Source organism: Phacochoerus africanus, chromosome 2 (genome assembly GCF_016906955.1).
Source record: "Phacochoerus africanus isolate WHEZ1 chromosome 2, ROS_Pafr_v1, whole genome shotgun sequence".
Classification (NCBI taxonomy): domain Eukaryota; kingdom Metazoa; phylum Chordata; class Mammalia; order Artiodactyla; family Suidae; genus Phacochoerus; species Phacochoerus africanus.
The window spans coordinates 94459234-94479440 of NC_062545.1; the positions used below are offsets into that span (position 1 = coordinate 94459234).

The 20207-nt window shown below is 36.1% G+C and overlaps 2 pseudogenes; one reads left to right on the forward strand and one right to left on the reverse strand.

Annotated features, from left to right (window-relative positions):
- Positions 1 to 9016: 9016 nt before the first annotated feature.
- LOC125120720 (olfactory receptor 10AG1-like) lies at positions 9017 to 9932 on the forward strand (annotated as a pseudogene).
- A 7314-nt stretch (positions 9933 to 17246) lies between these two features.
- LOC125121120 (olfactory receptor 5T1-like) lies at positions 17247 to 18209 on the reverse strand (annotated as a pseudogene).
- Between the last annotated feature and the right edge of the window lie 1998 nt (positions 18210 to 20207).

Genomic DNA, 20207 nt, shown 5'->3' on the forward strand with positions numbered 1-20207 from the left:
ATAATGCAGACATGAAGACTGCATATTCTAAGGTATTTGATTACCCATCTGTCTTCTGTAGTTGATAAGCTCTATAATAACAAAAAATGAGCTTATATTTTTTACCAATTGTACTCTTAGTATTTAACACACATTTAGTGTTTATTTATAATAAACCACAATATATATGACAAAACACACATTGGTCAATTGCCTGATAATTCATTCAAACATATTTGTGTCACTGAACATTTAATTCCCTTTCTATACACAACACACACACACACACACACACACACATATATGGAAAGTATATAGATTAGAAAGAATATATATATATGTGATATATATACCATACATATACATGTATATATACTATATAAATATACACTATGTATAAATAATCTATAGTACATAGTCAATTATATTTTTGCAATGAAATAAAATGTGAAAATAATTATCAAAATTTGAAAAGAGAGAAAAAAAAAAGACCAGAAAAATCAAACAGAAAAGACAAGAAAAAATTTGGAGGAATTCACAAGGTCTAAGAATATTCGAATCTATAACTTCACAGGGAGATTCAATTCCAGCAAAGGAAGGGTGGGCAGAAATTCTGGAAAGCCTTTGAATATTTAGTGTATACAAATCCCTTCTGCAGAGAGGAGGCAACTTAAGGACCTGTGCCTGAGAACAAGCAATATGACCACTCTCTACTGGCCCCTGGTCCTGGAGGCCAAGGGTGCGGAATCTATCACTGGGGTCAGTACTTTCAGGCTTCAGTTGAGTTTGGCCAGTGGAAAGGAAGCATAGCCATGAATCTGCAAGATGGGAAGAGAGTGAGGACTTCAGCCTCGGGGGGGCAGACATCAGAAGTAAGAGAAGCTACAACTCTTTTATCTGTAAAAAGGTCACCACACCAAAAAACTATAAAAATGAAAGACAGAGAACTATAATTCAGATGAGGGAAAAAGGAAAAACCCCAGAAAATCAGCTAAGTGTGAAGGAGATTCTTAGCCTCCAGGAAAAAGACTTTAGACTGTCGATGCTGAGGATGATGCAAGACATTGGAAATAAACTGGAGGCAAAGATGGATAACTTACAGGAAACACTGAGCAAAGATATACAAGATAGAAAACAAACAAGAAGAGATGCAAAATACAATAACAAATAAAAAATTCACTAGAAGCAGCCAACAGCAGAATACAGAAGGCAGAAGAATGAATAAGTGAGGTGGAGCACAGATTAGTGGAAATTACGGATGCAGAACAGAAAAGAGAAAAAAGACTGAAAAGAATGAAGAGAATCTCAGACAACTCTGGGACAATGTTAAACACACCAACATCCATATTATAGGGGTGCCAGCATAAAAAGAGAGAGAGAAGGAGACAGAAGAAATTTTCCAAGAGATAATAGCCAAAAACTTCCCTAACATGGGGAAGGAATCACTCACTCAAATCCAGGAAGCACAATGAGTACCATACAAAATAAACCCAAGGAAGAATACAGTGAGACACATATTAATCAAACTGACCAAAATCAAAGACAAAGAGAAAATCTTGAAATCAGCTAGGGAAAAGAAACAAATAACATACAATGGAACCCCAATAAAGTTATCTGAAGATTTTTTAACAAACTCTGCAAGCCAGAAGGGAGTGGCATTATATACTTAATGTGATGAAAGGAAAAAACCTCCAGCCAAGATTACTCTACCCAGCAAGGCTCAAATTCAGATTTAAAGGAGAACTCAAAACCTTCACAGATAAGGAAAAGCTAAGAGAATTCAGCAACACTAAACCAGCCTTACGACAAATACTAAAATAAATTCTATAGGCAGAAAAGAACAAGAGGAGAAGGAAAGAAAAAAGAGCAGCAAAAACAAATCCAAAGTAATTAAAAAATGTCAATAAGAACATACATATCAAAAATTACCTTAAATGTGAATGGACTAAACACCCCAACCAAAAGACATAGACGGGCTGAATGGATACAAAAACAAGACCCATATATATGCTGTCTTCAAGAGACCCACTTCACTTCTGGGGACACATACAAATTGAAAGTGAGAGGATGGAAGAAAACATTTCATGCAAAGTGGGATCAAAAAAAGCTGAAGTAGCAATACTCACATCAGACAAAATAGACTTTAAAATGAAGAATATTTAAGGGACAAAGAAGGACATTACATAATGATCAAAGAATCAATCCAAGAAGAAGATATAGCAATTTTAAATATCTATGCACCCAACACAGGTTCACCACAATATATAAGGCAACTGCTATCAACCTTAAAAGGACAAATCAACAATAACACAATCATAGTGGGGGACTTCAACACCCCACTCAGAGCAATGGACAGATCAACTAGACAGAAAATCAATAAGGAAACCTAGGCCCTGAATGACACATTAAACCAGATGGACTTAATAGATATTTATAGGACATTCCATCCAAAAGCAACAGAAGACACATTCTTCTCAAGTGCACATGGAACATTCTCTACTGATTGATCATATCCTGGGCTACAAATCCAACCTCAGTAACTTAAGGAAAATTGAAATCATATCAAACATCTCTTCTGACCACAACGCTATACAAATGGAAATAAACAGCAGGAAAAAAAAACTGCAAAAAACACAAACACGTGAAGACTAAACAACATGCTACTAAACAACCAATGGATAACTGAAGAAATCCAAGAGGAAATTAAAAAATACCTAGCAGCAAATGACAATGAAGATACGACAATCCAAAACCTATGGGATGCAGCAAAAGTCGTTCTAAGAGGAAAGTTTATAGCAATACAAACCCACCTCAGGAAACAAGAAAAAGCTCAAATAAACAAGCTAACTTTGCATCTAAAGCAGCTCAAGAGAGAACAACAGACAAGACCTCAAGTTAGTAGAAGGAAAGAAATCATAAAGACCAGAGCAGAAATCAATGAAATAGAAACAAAGAAAACCATAGAAAAGATCAATGAAATGAAAAGCTGGTTCTTTGAAAATATCAACAAAATGGATAAACCCCTAGCCAGACTTATCAAGCAAAAAAGAGCGAGGACTCAAATCAATAAAATTAGAAATGAAAAAGGAGAAGTAACAATGGACATCACAGAAATACAAAGGATCATAAGAGACTACTATATGCAGTATACTCCAATAAAATGGAAAACCCTAGAAGAAATGGACAAACTCTTAGAAAAGTACAATCTTCCAAGAGCTAATGAAGATGAAATAGAAAAGATGAATGGACCATCACAAGAACTGAAATTGAAACTTTGATTGAAAATCTTCCAACAAACAAAAGTTCAGGACCAGATGGCTTCACAGGCGAATTCTATCAAACATTTAGAGAAGAGCTAACACCTCTCCTTCTGAACCTATTTCAAAAAATTGCAGAGGAAGGGATACTCCCAAATTCATTCTATGAGGCCACCATCACCCTGATACCCAAACCAGACAGATTCCAAAAAAAAAAAAAAAAAAATAGAAAACTACAGGTCAATTTCACTGAGAACATCGATGCAAAAATCCTCAACAAATGCTAGCCCAAAAAAAAACCTTCCCCTTTTTGCATCCAACAATGCCATTAAAAAGGATGTTACATATAATCAAGGGATTTATAAAAACACCCCCCCCCCCACCAAAACCAAAGGGATGCAAGTTTTCTTCCATATCCACAAATCTGTCAGTGTGATACACCACATTTACAAACTGAAGAATAAAAACCATATTATCCTCTCCATAGAAACGGAAAGCCATTGACAAAATCCAACACCCATTTCTTCAGAAAGTGGGCATAACCGTAACCTATGTCAACATGATAAAGGCCACATAAGACAAACCCACAGCAAACATCATTCTCAATGGTGAAAAGCTGAAAGAATTCCCACTGAGATCAGGAACAAGACAAGGATGTCTGCTCTTGCCACTACTCTTCAACATAGATCTGAAAGTCCTAGCCACAGCAATCAGAGAAGTAAAGGAAATAAAAGGAATCCAAATTGGAAAGGAAGTAGTAAAACTATCCCTATTTGCAGATGACATGATACTATACCTAGAGAATCATAAATACTCCTCCAGAAAACTGCTAGAGCTCATCCATGAATTTGGCAAAGTCACAGGATACAAAATTAATACACAGAAATCAACGGCATTTCTGTAAACTAACAATGAAAGAGCAGAAAAGGAAATTAGGGAAGTGATCCTGTTTATCATCACATCCAAAAGAATAATATACCTAAGAGTAAACCTACCTAAAGAGACAAAGGATGTGTACTCTGAAAACTATAAGCCACTGATGAAAGAAATCAAAGATGACACAAATAGATGGAAAGATATACCATGCTCGTGGATTGGAAGAGTTAGTATTATCAAAATGACTATACTTCCTAAGGCAATCTACAGATTCAATGCAATCCCTATCAAATTACCAAGGACATTTTTCACAGAACTTGAACAAAATATTTTAAAGTTTATTTGGAAGCAGAAAAGACCCAGAATAGCCAAAGACATCCTGAAAGAGAAAAGCGGAGCTGGAGGAATCAGGCTCCCAGACTTCAGACTATACTACAAAGCAACAATCATCAAAACAGTATGGTACTGGCACAAAGACAGAAACATAGATCAGTGGAACAAGATAGAAAGCCCAGAATTAAACCCACACACCTACAGCCAACTCATCTATGACAAAGGAGGCAAGGATATACAAAGGAGAAAGGACAGCTTGTTCAATAAGTGGTTGTGGATAAACTGGACAGCCACATGTACAAGAATGAAATTAGAACACTCCATAACACCATACACAAAAATAAACTCAAAATGGATTAAAGACCTAGATATAAGACCAGACACTCTAAAACTCTTAGAGGAAAACATAGGCCAAACACTCTCTGACATAAACCAACATCTTAGAGTAATGACCTCTTAGAGTAATGACAGTAAAAACAAAAATAAACAAATGGGACCTAATCAAACTTCAAAGTTTCTGCACAGGAAAGGAGACCCTAAACAACACAAAAAGATAACCCACAGAATGGGAGAAAATCTTTGCATGTGAATCGACTGACAAGGGATTAATCTTCAAAATTTATACACACCATTCTGTGATTCCATACCAAAAAAACAAACAAGCCTATCAAAAAATGGGCAGAAGACATAAACAGACATTTCTCCAAAGACATACAGATGGCCAAGAAACACATGAAAAGATGTTCAACATCACTCATTATTAGATAGATGCAACTCAAAACCATGATGAGGTACCACCTTCCACCAGCCAGAATGGCCATCATCAAAAAGTCTACAAACAATAAGTGAGGGAGAGGGTGTAGAGAAAAAAGAACCCTAGTACACTGTTGGTGGGATTGTAAATTGGTGCCACCACTGTGGAAAACAGTATGGAGACGCCTCGGAAAACTAAACATAGAACTAACATTTGATCCAGCAATCCCACTCTTGGGCATCTACCCAGAGAAAACCACGACTCACAAAGACACATGTACTCTGAAGTTCAGTGCAGCACTATTTGCAATAGCCAAAACATGGAAACAACCTAAATTTCCATCAACAGAGGAGTGGATCAAGAAGAGGTGGTCACAATACACAATGGAATAGTACTTGGCCATTAAAAAGAATGAAATACTAGCATTTTTAGCAACATGGACGGACCTAGAAACTATCATGCTAAATGATGTCAGCCGTACAATGAGACACCAACATACAATGCTTTCACTGACATGTGGAATCTGAAAAAAGGACAGACTGATCTTCTTTGCAGAACAGATGCTGACTCACAGACATCAAAGAACTTATGGTCTCCAGAGAAGACAGTTTGGGGGGTGGGGGGATGTGCTTGGGCTGTGGTATGGAAATCCTGTGAAATCAGATTGTTATGATCATTATACAACTACAGATATGATAAATTCCTTTGAGTAATAAAAAAGAGATATAAAAATAATAAAAAATAAAACCACATGGTTTTGGTGTTCCCACTGTCGTACAGTGAGTTAATGATATGGCTTGTCTCTCTGGAGACACCCGTTTAATACCCAGCCTCTGGCAGCATGTTAAGGATCCTGCATTACTGAAGCTGCGGTATAAGTTAACATCACCTTTTAGATTCCAGGATTCCATCCCTGACTTGGCAACATACATGTATCAGGGAGGTAGTGATGGAAGCTTCTCAGGTCCTGTATACATGACTGGTGACTGGGTCACTGTACAGCAGAAATTGACACTAGACTGTAAATCAACTATACTCTAATAAAAATAAAAAAGAAATGCACCTAGCATCATGGAAAGTGTAGTGAAAGAATTAAAAGAGAGTATAATTTGTTACTTTAATATATAATACACACACACACACACACACACACACACACATGCACATATAGGAAGCAAAGTTGGAAGAAATATTATCCTGATATAGGAAAGATGAGCAGAACCTCAGGCATGGAAAATGACTATGTTACAGGAACAATAGCAAAACTTGATCAAATGTAAAGCAGTCAGAGTCAGAGAAGGTTGGAAATAATTAGGTTCATGTTTGAAATGATTTTCCTAATGAAATGTTTGGAAGAGGGGAATTCCCATCATGCTCAAGTGGTTAATGAACCCAACTAGTATCCATGAGGATGTGAGTTTGATCCCTGGCCTTGCTCAATGGGTTAAAGATCCAGCATTGCCATGAACTGTGGTGTAAGTTGCAGATGTGGCTGGGATCTGGCATGGCTGTGGTGTGGGGTGGTGGCTCCAGCTCTGATTTGACCTCAGCCTGGGAACCTCCTTATGCCTCGAGTGCAGCCCTAAAAAGACAGAAGACAAAAAAAAAATGGAGGAGCGTTGATTGAGAAATGTTAAATTACAAAAATGTTGCTATGAGAAAGATGGGTTTTTCATTAGAACAAAAATTATAGATAATAGTTTTCTTAATCTTTTAATCCATTAATAAGCTGGGTGGGGATATTTAGGGATTTCCATAGTGTCTGAGAGAAAATCATAATTTGAGTAAAATAATCTTATTTTTTATAACACAGAATTGCCTCTGTCTTCACAAAATTTATCCCACAAACACAAATAAGACCCTCTTCAAAGAAAATTAGCACCTCTTACAGTTGCAAAAAGAAGTAGAACATGTCCAGATGATAACAATGAATAATTGGCTGAGAAGGGCTATTCAAATGAGTTATAGAAAATAAAATAACCCAGGTAAGAAATCAACTGATAAAGAATTTGAACATTTTCCTGCAGGTAATGTTGGACCATTATGAATAGTTTTTCTTCTAGGACATCAATGCCTTCTGACTGTATTTGGGAATTGGAGAGTGTATGCAATCATATTCTATGGAGAGCCTGGTGGAAAGTCTGATCTATCATGGAAGAACTAGTTTGCATAAACACCAACTTAATTGCAAATAAGAACATTCAACTAGCAATTAGATGTTAAGAGGGAAAAGAAATATTCTCAGGAGGAAGAAGTGACTATTTCCTTCATAAACATACTTGCTCTTTAAAAGCAAGTGTACTTCTTGATTAAAAATCTTACAGATCATAAACAACTTAATACTTTAAAGTATTATAAATACTTATCAATAAGAAGCTATATCAGCCAAATCAAAAGTGGTAAATATCTTGATATTATTTTGTATTTCATGATAATTTTATTAATTTAATGATTAACATTCAATAAATTATATCATACAACTAAACTCATGAATATGGGCCAGAATTGTATTCATTATTTAAATTACCAGGATTTAAGGTAGATTTCTGACTTTTAGAATTAAAAAGTTAATGTGATGAAAGCATTTAAAATATATACTATTTCTAATTGTATATTGTTAATAATGATAAGATGTTAAGTTTATTTCATTTTAAGAAATAGCAGTATTAAGAGAACTATACTCAAAGGAGATTTATTGCATTTAAGTTAATTAAATATTTTACTATATTCATGATAAAGTAAATAGTTGCCATTATGGGTAAAGATTTCTATGCGAATGAATAACCTCTTATTAGTGGTTGTCCTTCTGTTGCGGATTTTGTGAAGCATTTCTTTCTTTCAAATTATAATCTCCTGAAAAAGAAACATTTGGTTCAACTTTCGTAGCCCATGTTCTAGTATTGTTTATGGCACCCAAACAAATCAGGGTCGTACACAGAGAGGGTGCTAGACAGAGTATTGACTACTTTGGTGAACTTCTTATTTATTGATCTTATTTTTCCTAGAAACAATTAATTTTGGCTTGAAATAAAGCACTATTTCCAAATATTATTAATAATTAAAGCAGTTAAAGGCCGAAAAGTTATGTTTCTTAAGCAATGCAATCTACTTTAATTCAGAAGATTAGAATAAGTATTGCTGGAAACATATGCTGTTGAAAATTTTTAAAAAATTGGCTTTTATATTCTTATAGGTTTAATCATCTCTTCTTGCTTATTGGAAAATACCAATTCTAATTGTAATTTCTATTTTTAATTTAATTCAGAAGCATCTATGGAGTAACATATTGAGGCAGAGCCTTGTCCTGTATTCTTTATAGATTGAATCATTGCATGTAGTGTCAAGGGTAGAAAAGACATATAAATAGTCAGTGGAATATTGTGTTAGATGTTATAGGGTGGATATCATGTTACGGACCAGATTGACTGGTAAAGAAAATCATGAAAGTGGTCAACTAATGGCTGAATTTCAGCTTTGACCAAAAGAAATATGTCATCTGCATACTCCCTTCTCATATCATAATTTAAATTAAAATACCTAGGCATTTGGATCATAATGGTATAATTAAAATGCAGATCTAACATGGAACATAATTTCAGCAACTTATTTATTGCACTGATTTTTTTCTGCAGATGAGTTTATAGCTCCTGGTTTCACATCAAATCTCCCAGAATCACAGAACACAAGTCTTACAAAGTAACTAAGAATTTATCACAACCAAACCCATGTCTTGATCCAATTATAAAAGAAGAAAATGCAGTCAAGAAATGTAAATCTACAGAGAGAAAATAATTTGAAAATTACAGAAACGAATCTTACAATCATGATGGAATTTGTTCTCTTGGGCCTTTTCTGATATTCCCCAATTTCACTGGTTTCTTTTTGGGGGTTTCTTAGTCATCTATTTGATTATCCTTTTGGGGAATGGCATCATTATTCTAATAACAAAAGTAGATGCCACTCTTCAGAACCCCAATGTATTTTTCATCAGTAATTTTTCCTTCCTAGAAAATCTGTTATGTATCGGTCACTCTTCCCAGGATGCTCATGGACCTTTGGACCCAGAAAGGAATTATTTCTTTTTTAACCTGTGCTACACAAATGTGTTTTTTCATTATGCTGGGAGTCACAGAATGTTTCCTTCTGGCGGTGATGGCCTATGACCGCTATGGTGGCCATTTGTAACCCATTACATTATCCTTTAGTCATGAACCACAAGGTCTGTGTCCAGCTGGTGGTTGCCTCCTGGATCAGTGGGTTTCCAGTCCAGATAGGACAAACATGCCAGATTTTCTCTCTCCCCTTTTGTGGTTCTAACCAATCAATCACTTCTTCTGTGATATCCCCCCATTATTGCAGCTGGCTTGTGGAGATATCTTTGTGAATGAGCTGGTGGTCTACATATTGCGTATTATTTGTCACTCTTCCTTTTCTGTTGATTCTTGGATTCTATGTCAAAATTATCTCTACCATCTCGAAGGTTGCCATCAAAAACAGGACGAACCAAAGCCTTTCCACTTGCTCTTCCCATATCATTGTCGTATTTTTATTCTATGGATCAGCCACTGTCACCTATTTAAAACCTAAATCTCATCAGTATGAAGGAATAGACAAACTGCTCTCTCTATTTTACACAATTTGACCCCACATTTAATCCTATGATATACAGTCTGAGGAACAAAGACGTTAAAAAGGCAATGAGAAAATTTCTTCCCAAATTATCAGCATTGTGAGACATTTGAAATAACACAAATTATTCTTTCATGTATTTAATTTATATATAGACTTAATTGAAATCTACTTTTCAGTAATGTTCTCAAATTTTTAGTAAGATAAAATGTAATTTCCTTTTAGTAGAACCTTATGTCCTCAGTTATGGCAAGTTGTGTTTATTTACCTTTAAAAGTAAGACGTTATTTACAATGTTTTAGTTTTAAAGATCAGTTTCCCCTTCATTGTAAACTAGTGAATAGAGACATGTAACTAAACCAGATGATGTGATATGCAGTAATGTCTATGATTGAAATTATGCCATTTTTCTATTTTATTAATGCCTTTCCTCTATACCACAATAGCATTATTAAAGAAACAGAACACTTTTAGATGCAACGGAGTCATTACTAAGTGATTCCCTCACAGGAAATAAAAAGCCTGAATACATAAGGATATAAGTATAAGAAGTAATAATACAAATAATTTATGTGTAATATGATGTTTACAGCATAATCTATTTTCTAAGCAAAAAAGGGAACTGAATGTTCATATTGAGCAAATATTTTATAAATATTATGTATAAATATAGAAAATTAGAGAGTCATTAATCATGTTAATAATAAATCATTTCTTCTTGTATCCATTTTTTGTCATCATTCCTAGACTGACCTCTTGATTTATCTATATGATTACCTTTGGCCAAGGGAACATTAATATACAAGAATATCACTTCACCATTCCAACTTGTCCTCTCCAACAATGGAAATATTTCCATTCCGGTGGCAAAAAAGTCCAACTAGACTCCTGACAATGAAAGAGCACATAGAAAGAGACTAAAGGTCATATACAAATGATATAAAGATGGACTAAAATTTCAACTGATTTACAAAGGGCTACTTAAAGTTTTGGGATCTATTATACAGATGTCTCTCTTGTTCTCTAAACTGTATGTTATTCTTAGACTTTAAAAATTTCCCAATCTCTTTCTATTTTGAATCTGCATTTCAGTTGTTTTGGAATGCCCATACATGATAGATTTTCTAGTTGCTTTATATATGGACATTTCCTTCACAATATGAGTCTCCTCTGAAATAAAAGTCTCTGTGCTGAGTAATGTAGATCACATTTGGAAAGGTCATTCAGTAATCATAAAAGGCATAAAGCACACACATTATTAAATATTGAAAATTAGGATAAAAATACATGACCAAAGTGTTTAATCTATAACTCCCAGCACAATAACTTATGTATCTTTTTAAAGTGTTCATCAAGATAGACCAAAATCAGCACCAATTAAAAAAGAATATTAAAAAACAATCCAGAATATATCCTCCAGCCACAATGGAATTAAATTTCAATTTCATTATTTTGTGAGGGTCAGGGAATGGTGAAGGGGAGAGGATGAGAACATTTCTAGGTATGATAGGTACCGTCTTGTCTGAGATGATGGTTTCACTGGTGTGTACACATACAAGTTACAATCAAATCGTAAGCTTCAGATATGCAGTTATTATTATGCTTCAGTTACACATTGACAAAATGTTAAGAACTATTTAAAATTGAAAAAGAAACTTCAGTAAAAGAAAACAAAAAAAAATATCTTCTTATCAGTGTTGATCTACCAGCAATGTCAAACAAATCTTTTCACCTGCAGTTACATGATACCAGTGGAAATTTCATATTAGAAATAAACTAAAGAAACATAAAATATGGTAAGTATAAGTCTAAACATCAAATATCATATATTCTTTTAATTATTTGAGTACACATATTGTCTTTAAGGAAAACATCTTAACTTTTTTTTTAGGGCCTACACCTGTGGCATATGGAAGTTCCCAGGCTAGGGGCTGAATTAGAGCTACAACTGCTGGCCTTTGTCACAGCTATAGCAATGCCAGATCCAAGCTGTGGTCTGTGACCTACTCGCCAGCTCACAGTAACAACAGATCCTTAACCCACTGAGCAAGGCCAGGGATAAACTAACTCACATCCTCATGGATACTAGTAGGGTTTGTGAGTCACTGAGCCACAATAGGAACTCCCGTTTTTACCATGTTAATCATATGATACCAGTTCATAATAGGTATCTCAGGTTTATGGTAACTTTCTGGATAATGGTCAAGGGTTCAGTGTCTACTTAGACCCAGTGGCAGGAAGAGCTTACTGTTAAGAAGAAGAGTATTTATCCACAGAGGATGAAAGGGTGTTGCTCTAAAATCCTAAGGGCTTGAGCTATAATCTCCTTAAGGGCTTTGCAAAAGGCTTCAAATAGCATCCCTATCTGCCATGAACACTTTGAGTACCATTGGGTCTACAGAAACATATGGACCAAGTGATAGAGAAGCTTTCACAGGAGCCTGGACTCTGTTGCAAAGCATTCTCTGCTCTGGGCTCCAATCAAAACTAGAAGTTTGTTGGGTCCCTTGGTAAATGGGCCATAGGAACACACTCCAATATGTTGCCTCCAAAATTCAGACAGGCCTACTAGACATTATGCCTCTTTGTTGTAGAAGATGCCTGATACAACAACTCATTTTTCTTTTTTTATTAATTAAGGCATAGTTGATTTACACTGTTTTCCCAACATCTGCTGTACAACAAAGTGACCCAGTCATACATTTATATAAATGTGTACATTCTCAGTTGTCATTTTAGAAGAGATCCCAACACGCTGCATATTCATTGGCCCTCTAGAAATTTCAGAGGTAGAAGGCCCCTGAAATCTAGTTGGATTTATTTTCCATCCTGTGATAGGAAAAAACTTTACCAGTAACAAGAGTAGTTGCTACTTCTTGCTTACTAGCACCAATCAGCATCATGCCATCAGTATAATGGAAAAATATTATGCTTTTTAGGAGGGATAGGTGATTAAGAGCTCTGCAAACTAAATTATGACACATAGAATCAAAGAATTTATACACCCCGGAGGTGAGAGAGTGAAGGTGTATTACTGCAATTGCTTGTCTTACTAACAGAAAACAAATAGTTTCTGGTGGGCCTCAAAGACAAGTGTGGAGAAGATAATTACCTCCAGATCAGGGTCCATGGTATGAGATCTTTTGCTCAAGCAATGAAACCACATCTGGTTCATCAGCTTCGAATGAAGACACCACTTGGTTAAGCTTATGATAATCCCTATTGCCCTTCAACACCTCTCTTCTGTACCAGTCAAATAGGAGAGTTAAATGGGAACATATTGAGAAGATACTTGCATCTTTTAAGTCCTTGCCAGTGGCACTAATGCCTCTAGGAATGTGCTACTGCTTTTGATATACCATGTTCCTATGCATGGTCAGTTCTCATGGTTTCTATTTTCATTTTCCCATCATAATACCCCTCACTCCACAGTTCAGGTAACGAATGTGGGGAGTCTGTCAACTGCAAAGTGTGTCTATTCCATTATGCATTCTGGAACTGGGAAAACAAGCACAAGATGGATTCAGGGATTCACTGGGCTCACTGTGAGACAGATCTGAGCTAAAACTCTAACAATCACTTGACCTGCATAAAGTTCTACTCTGACTAGAAGGCCATCGTGATATTTTGGGTCTCTACTGGAATCAATGTCAGTTCAGCATCAGTTTTCAGCAGTTCCAGAAAATCGTGATTATTTCCTTTCCCCAGTGCAGGAACCCTGGAAAAATCTTTAGGTCCCTTTGGGAAGGGTTGGGGTAAATATTACAAACATAAGTTTTTGGGTATTTTACTAGGTGCTTCCTTAAGGGGCACCTTTCATCAAAAGGATTATGGGTCTGTAAACTGGTTCAAGTCTGGGAATTAAGGACCCATGACTAGCTATTTTAATGACTTCAGTTAGACTTTGGTTCATTTGATCTGAAACTTTTCTGCTTATACAGATCAAGTAAGAATTTAATATGTTTCCTATCTATTTTACTTCTAAGAAAACCGGGATTAAATAGCCAAAGCCATAGGTCTGTGTGAATCAAACTATTCTGATTCTGCTGTCCATTACAGTAACAAAGACCACATTACTTTTTTTTTTTTTTTGGCTGCACCTGTGGCATGTGGAAGTTCCTGGGCCAGGGATTGAACTCACATCACAGCTCTAACCAGAGCCACAGTGGTGACAACACTGGATCCTTAACATGCTGAGTCACAGGGGAACACAAATGACCACCTTACTTTTGAGAGTTGGGTGCTGCCAGGTGGCTTCTACCTTTCTGGGATCCAGTTCAAATCACTACGTTTAGAATTCCCAGTTTAGCGGCTGTGACCTTTGTAAGATCTGGCCTATGGAAAAGACCATTCACGGATATCTTCAAGAATGCTGGGGCTCCCTTCACAAATGTATGTCTCACCTTGCTAGTGAAAGGCATGTCTTTTGCACACTCCCAGTGTGACTGAATAGATCTTAAATGAGAAATGCACTATAACATCCCAGCCTCCTTAAGACTTTGAGTCACTTTCCCTATATTAAACCAAGGCAGGTTAGCCATTACCAATTAGCTCACCTTTTGCTCCCTGTTTAGCCAACTAACCAAGCAAACCTATTAGAGTTCTTTTTAACTCTGCCATCGGCAACATGAAAGAAGAATCTTGGCTTAGAAGAACCCTAGCAATAAATTTGCTCTGATTTAACATTATATTCTCTCCACCATTGTCCCTCACCCTCAATAGCCACACATGTTCCTCATATTACTGTCTACGTAAATTAGAGAAATCAGTTCTTTGCAAGAGTAGCATACCTCTACATGAGTCACACTTCATACCTCACCTTTATGGGCTTTGTAGGACTCCTGTGTAGTTATAGGTCTAGAAGGAAAGAAGGGTGTTGGGGGTGGGTCCTGATGAGAATCAGCATTGAATTGCACAATGACTGCCTCAGAAGAGGCCTTAACACTCCCCTTGGCCAGTACAGAGTTATCTGTGTTATCTTTAGAATTATCTCCAACAAAGTGATCAGAATGGTAACACTATATCTATTGGCCAGATAGACTGATAAAAATTTAGAGGATCAATATCCCAACTTCATCAGGGACTTCTCACATGTTCTTGTTACAATTTTAAGGATTCATTTTATTCTACAATCACAGTGCCCTCATTTTAATAGTAGATAGTCTGTGAGAATGGTGATTCTGCATTGCATTTTCAGAAAACTTATTTCTGCCACTACTAGAGATAAGTGCAGGCAATAAAACTTTGAAGACATTTATGTAGCTCTCAAGTTGGGCAGTTGAAGCCATGAGATTATACTTTCCATTCCCTAATTTGCCCAATGATGTTAGAAGCAACAAATCAATCTTGTTATATTAATTAGCCAGATTAAAAATGTGTGAAAATATCATACACTTAGCCACCCCGATCCTTGATCCTTCTACTTTATTACAAGTAACCAATTGTAATAATTGAATAGCTCTATTGTCAGACCACACCACAGACTATCAGTGAAGACTACTAGAATATTACTAGAAATCATCATTGGTGTCTTTAGATAATACTAATGCTTAATCATCTTAGGCATCCAGTTCCAGAGATGCCAGAACACATTTATATAATTAATCCTTAAAATTCGGATTCCCTACAGCTATTCTCAGTAGCAAAGTCTGCATTAGTCAGGGATCTCAAGAAAAGCAGAACCAATAGAACTGAGTCAAAGCTGAGTCAGAGCCAGTAGGGAAACCCATGATGATTCCTAAGTTTAAATATGATCTTGATAAATGCTAATTCCTAGTGTCTGTACACTTGGAAGTAATATAGAGTGGGTTTAGTGGACATGTTGACTGAACAAATGAAAGCAAAAGAAATGTATCCTCTCAAACAGCATGGTCATGACACCAGGAATTTGAACACGGAATCTGTGGTCTCTGAATTAAAGGCTGGGATTCATTTGCTGCAAATGTGTAGATGTAAGGATGACGCAGGGTTATATAATCTGGAGCCAGATGCCAATGACTCCATGCAAGTGGATTGGAATACATGAGCTGTGATATTGCTATAGATGAGATAATTGCTTATCAGATATAATTGTAAAGTAACTTATACTTGCACTGGAGCCTGTCCAACAGTGAGATATATGGGGATGAAAGTTAACAGTTTACATAAAGATTTAACGTGAAGATTACATGTGAATATTCCTCTGCATATGTTCGCATGCAAGCATGGAACCGTGTGTGCCTCTGTGTGTGTGTGTATTTGTGTTTGTATACTTGCAAATAAATCCAATACTTTCAGGCTGAATTCTTAGGCCCCGATAACTCAGAATGTAACTGTATTTGGAGATAGAGTCTTTGAAGAGGCAATTAAGTGAACAAGATGGCTTTAGGGTGGGTCTTAGACAATGTAACTACTGATTTTGTAAGAAGAGATTCAGGCACATAAATTCAGAGAACAAATGATAACTTGATGACAGAGAGTGAGGATGCCATCAAGAAATGAAGAAAAGAAGCATCAGAAGAAATTAGTGCTGCCCTTACACTGACTTCAGATATATAGATTCCAGAACAGTGAGAAAATATAATTGTTATTTATTTATTTTTTATTTCATTTTTTGTCTTTTTGCCTTTTCTTGAGCCACTCCCACGGCATATGGAGGTTCCTAGGCTAGGGGTCGAATCGGAGCTGTAGCCACTGGCCTAGGCCAGAGCCACAGCAATGCGGGATCCGAGCCACGTCTGCAACCCACACCACACAGCTCATGGCAACGCTGGATCCTTAACCCACTGAGCAAGGGCAGAGATCGAGACTGCAACCTCATGGTTCCTAGTTGGATAAGTTAACCGCTGTGCCATGAAGGGAACTCCCAAAATTCTGTTATTTAAACAAAAAAATTCTGTTCTTTAAACAATCTGTCTATGGTACTTTGTTATGTCAGCCCTAGCAAACTAATATTACCATTATTAGCATATATACATATATATGTATACATGTGCATGTATTTGCGTATTTACATATGTATGTGTCTGTAGTGTGTGTGTGTGTATATAAAACTGCATAGGAGTTCCCACTTTAGTGCAGTGGGTTAAGGATCCCACTCAGTGGCTCAGGTTACTGCAGGGATTTGGGTTTTATCCCTGGCCTGGCATGATGGGTTAAAGAATTAAACATTGTCACAGCTGCTATGTAGATTGCAGCTACCACTCAGGTTTGACCTCTGTCTCAGGATCCTCCTTATGCTTGGTGTGACCAAACAACAAAAAAAGCCTCCATAGGTAGTAGGTTGGCTATGATCTTTATTTTAAAATATACAAGGAGGACAGGAAGACATTCATAAACTTAAAGAAAACAAATAATTTAATTATAACTTTTTGATATGAAGACAATAAGCATGTTTCAATTTCTTTCAATTTTATGTTTAATGTGAAAAATATAATTTATTAGCAAATCATTTTTTTCCCAAACACTCTCTTCACTGCCTCTTTTACATCCTTGTTCCTCAAACTATAGATGATGGGATTCAGCATGGGAATCACAATAGTATAAAACACAGACACTATCATGTCATGATCCAAGGCATAGCTGGAATTTGGTCTCACGTACATGAAAAGAACAGTACCATGAAACTTGACACTCCAGTTAGATGAGAGCCACATGTAGAGAAGACTTTTCTTCTCCCTTCAGCGGAATGCATCCTCAGAATGGCTGACAGAATGAAACCGTAAGAGACCAGGACAATCGATATAGTGGATATCCCAATAGAGCCAGAAAAGTAGAAGACAAGAAGCTGGTTTGTGTGAGTGTCAGTGCAGGAAAGAGCAAGGAGTGGAGGGATGTCACAGAAGACATGTCTAATTTCATTAGATGCACAGAAGGATAGGCTAAAAGTAGCCACTGTGTGTAAAGCACCATGCAAGATGCCACCAATGTAGCAGAAGATTATAAGTGGCACATAGACTCTGGGTGACATTCTAACTGAATATAGGAGGGGCCTGTAGATGGCTTCATAGCGATCATATGCCATTGCAGCCAAGATAAAGCATTCTGTGGTCCCAAAAGTGAGAAAGAGAAACATCTGTGCTGCACATCCAAGATAGGAAATAGTTTTATTCTCTGATAGGAAATTGACCAACATTTTAGGGGTGATAACTGAGGAATAGCAAGCATCCAAGAATGATAAGGCACTAAGAAAATAGTACATAGGGTTGTGGAGCCGAGAATCGATGATGACCAATAAAACCAATCCCAAATTTCCTATCAGAGTAAAAAGATAGATTGCTAGAAATAGGAAAACTTGCAGCTCAAAATCATCTGTAAAGCCTATCAATATAAACATGGTGACATCAGTCATATTTTTCATCTGAACTGCTGTATAAATCCATGTCTGATGGCAACCCTGACATTTCAGTTATTAAGTTCTAAAGGCAGTATCCAGCAAAAATAGAGTCCACTCAATTACAAACTCATGTTTGTTTCTAGAAGGGTAGATTAAAATTCCTTGCAGTGAAGGAATGGACAGTGATCATAAAGTTGAGTCCAAGTGGATGCATTATGCTGTATAAATAAAGAAATTATTTCATTTTGTTATTGGCTAAATATGTCACGTTAAAAATTGTGTCAATTTATGTGCATTAGATTTAATTTCCAGTATATTAATTTACTACATTTTTAATATCACATCATATTGAAATTCACAAAGAAAAATTAATATAGGAATTTTTAATCCAAAAATATTATAATATAAAATACACATCTGAATGCTAATCCTAGATTTTCTACAACATGCATACAGTTTACCATTAGTAAAATGGAGTAAATACTCTTACATCATAAGATTGTATTGAACATAATCAATGTGAAAATTATTTAACTTTAAAATGTCCTAGATTATTGGTTTTTATTTTTCAACTTGTCATATTGCAGGGAGCCGAGGAGATGCAGGAGGCCAGGGAAGGGAACTAGCCTGATGGCACAGCTCCGAGGGCAGGTTTAGAAATACAGAAAAGGGCTTACCTGGTGGCACAGTTCCGAGGGCAAGCTCTAAAAACAATGAGGCTCACCTGCTAACCCGACAGCAATGGCAACAACAACAAAATGAAGGCTTTGCACAACAGTGCAAGAATAAAAGTCGCTTCTTGAAAAAGCAGTCTTTCCTGTTATTAACTTATTATTCAGCCTTTCCTGTTATTTGGTATTCTTTGTTATTTTCCTATATTGTTTTGTGACTCAATAAAGTTGGAACAACAAAAAATTGGAACAGTAATGAAATAATAAGAGCTTCACCTTGGTGGAATTCCCCCTATTCAGATCTAATGTAGGTAAAAACAAAGTATTCATTAGTTTGTTACAAGTAAAAATAGGTCTCAGAGGTAGGTAATTGTGGAATGTATAATAGGTTAGAATAGGTTAGACATACATTATTCTTGATGGAAAAAACATAATAATAATCTTGCTTTTAATGAACTTTGCAGTAAGCTTTTAAGTTTTAGGATATTAAGTTCCTTTGATATAAAAAAATATTTTCTCATATTGTCCCCAGACCATAATGCTTTGAAGTTAGTACCCCAAGCTTTAATCTAAAAAATGAGTTTTTGTAAATGTCAAATTTTTGTGCTTGTGACCTTTCTAGTTATTAAAGATTAGCTTAAAGCAATAAAGGGTGGTACTTGCTTAGAGTAACCACAAAACGTTTTGTACCAAATCACCTTATTTTCATATAGTGTTTTTTCCGCATGATGTTTTGTACCCATTATAGTTTTACATGATGCATTGTATCTGTCAGTTTTAATTAAAATTCTTAGGACACAGTGTATATCTACTGTACCATGTAGTCTAAAATTTAACCTTTAAAAATATGATCTAAGCACTGTGATGTAAGTTATATAGCAGTCTATATAAACTGCTACCCATGCTAATAAAATTTGAGCAGTCCAGTGCCCTGAAAGAAGGGACAAAGAGGCTGTCTCCATGTGCATCCGCTGACACTGTCTAGCGCCACAGGAACACCCTGGCTGCTGGAGCTGGACTCTGGTATCATATGAGACAGGCTTTTGCAATCAAATCATTTTATGTCCTCTATTCTGGTTATGATCTCATTTCATTAGTAACTGGGTGTGGTGAATGGACTTTATTCCGTAGATAAATGTACCAAGTTTGCAAACAATGCAGATTATTGTTTTATTGTTGTTTTGGTTTGGTTCTTTGTTTAATAACTTTGCTTCTTGAAACACATAAAACTACATTGTAAACTTTTGGCCTCTGCAGTTTATTTTATGGTTATAGGTTGTCAATTTTTTGTTATTGTTGTTGTTGATTTTAAGGGCTGCACCTGTGGCATATTTGAGGTTCCCAGGCTAAGGGTCAAATTGGAGCTACAGCCATCAGCCTACACCACAGTCACA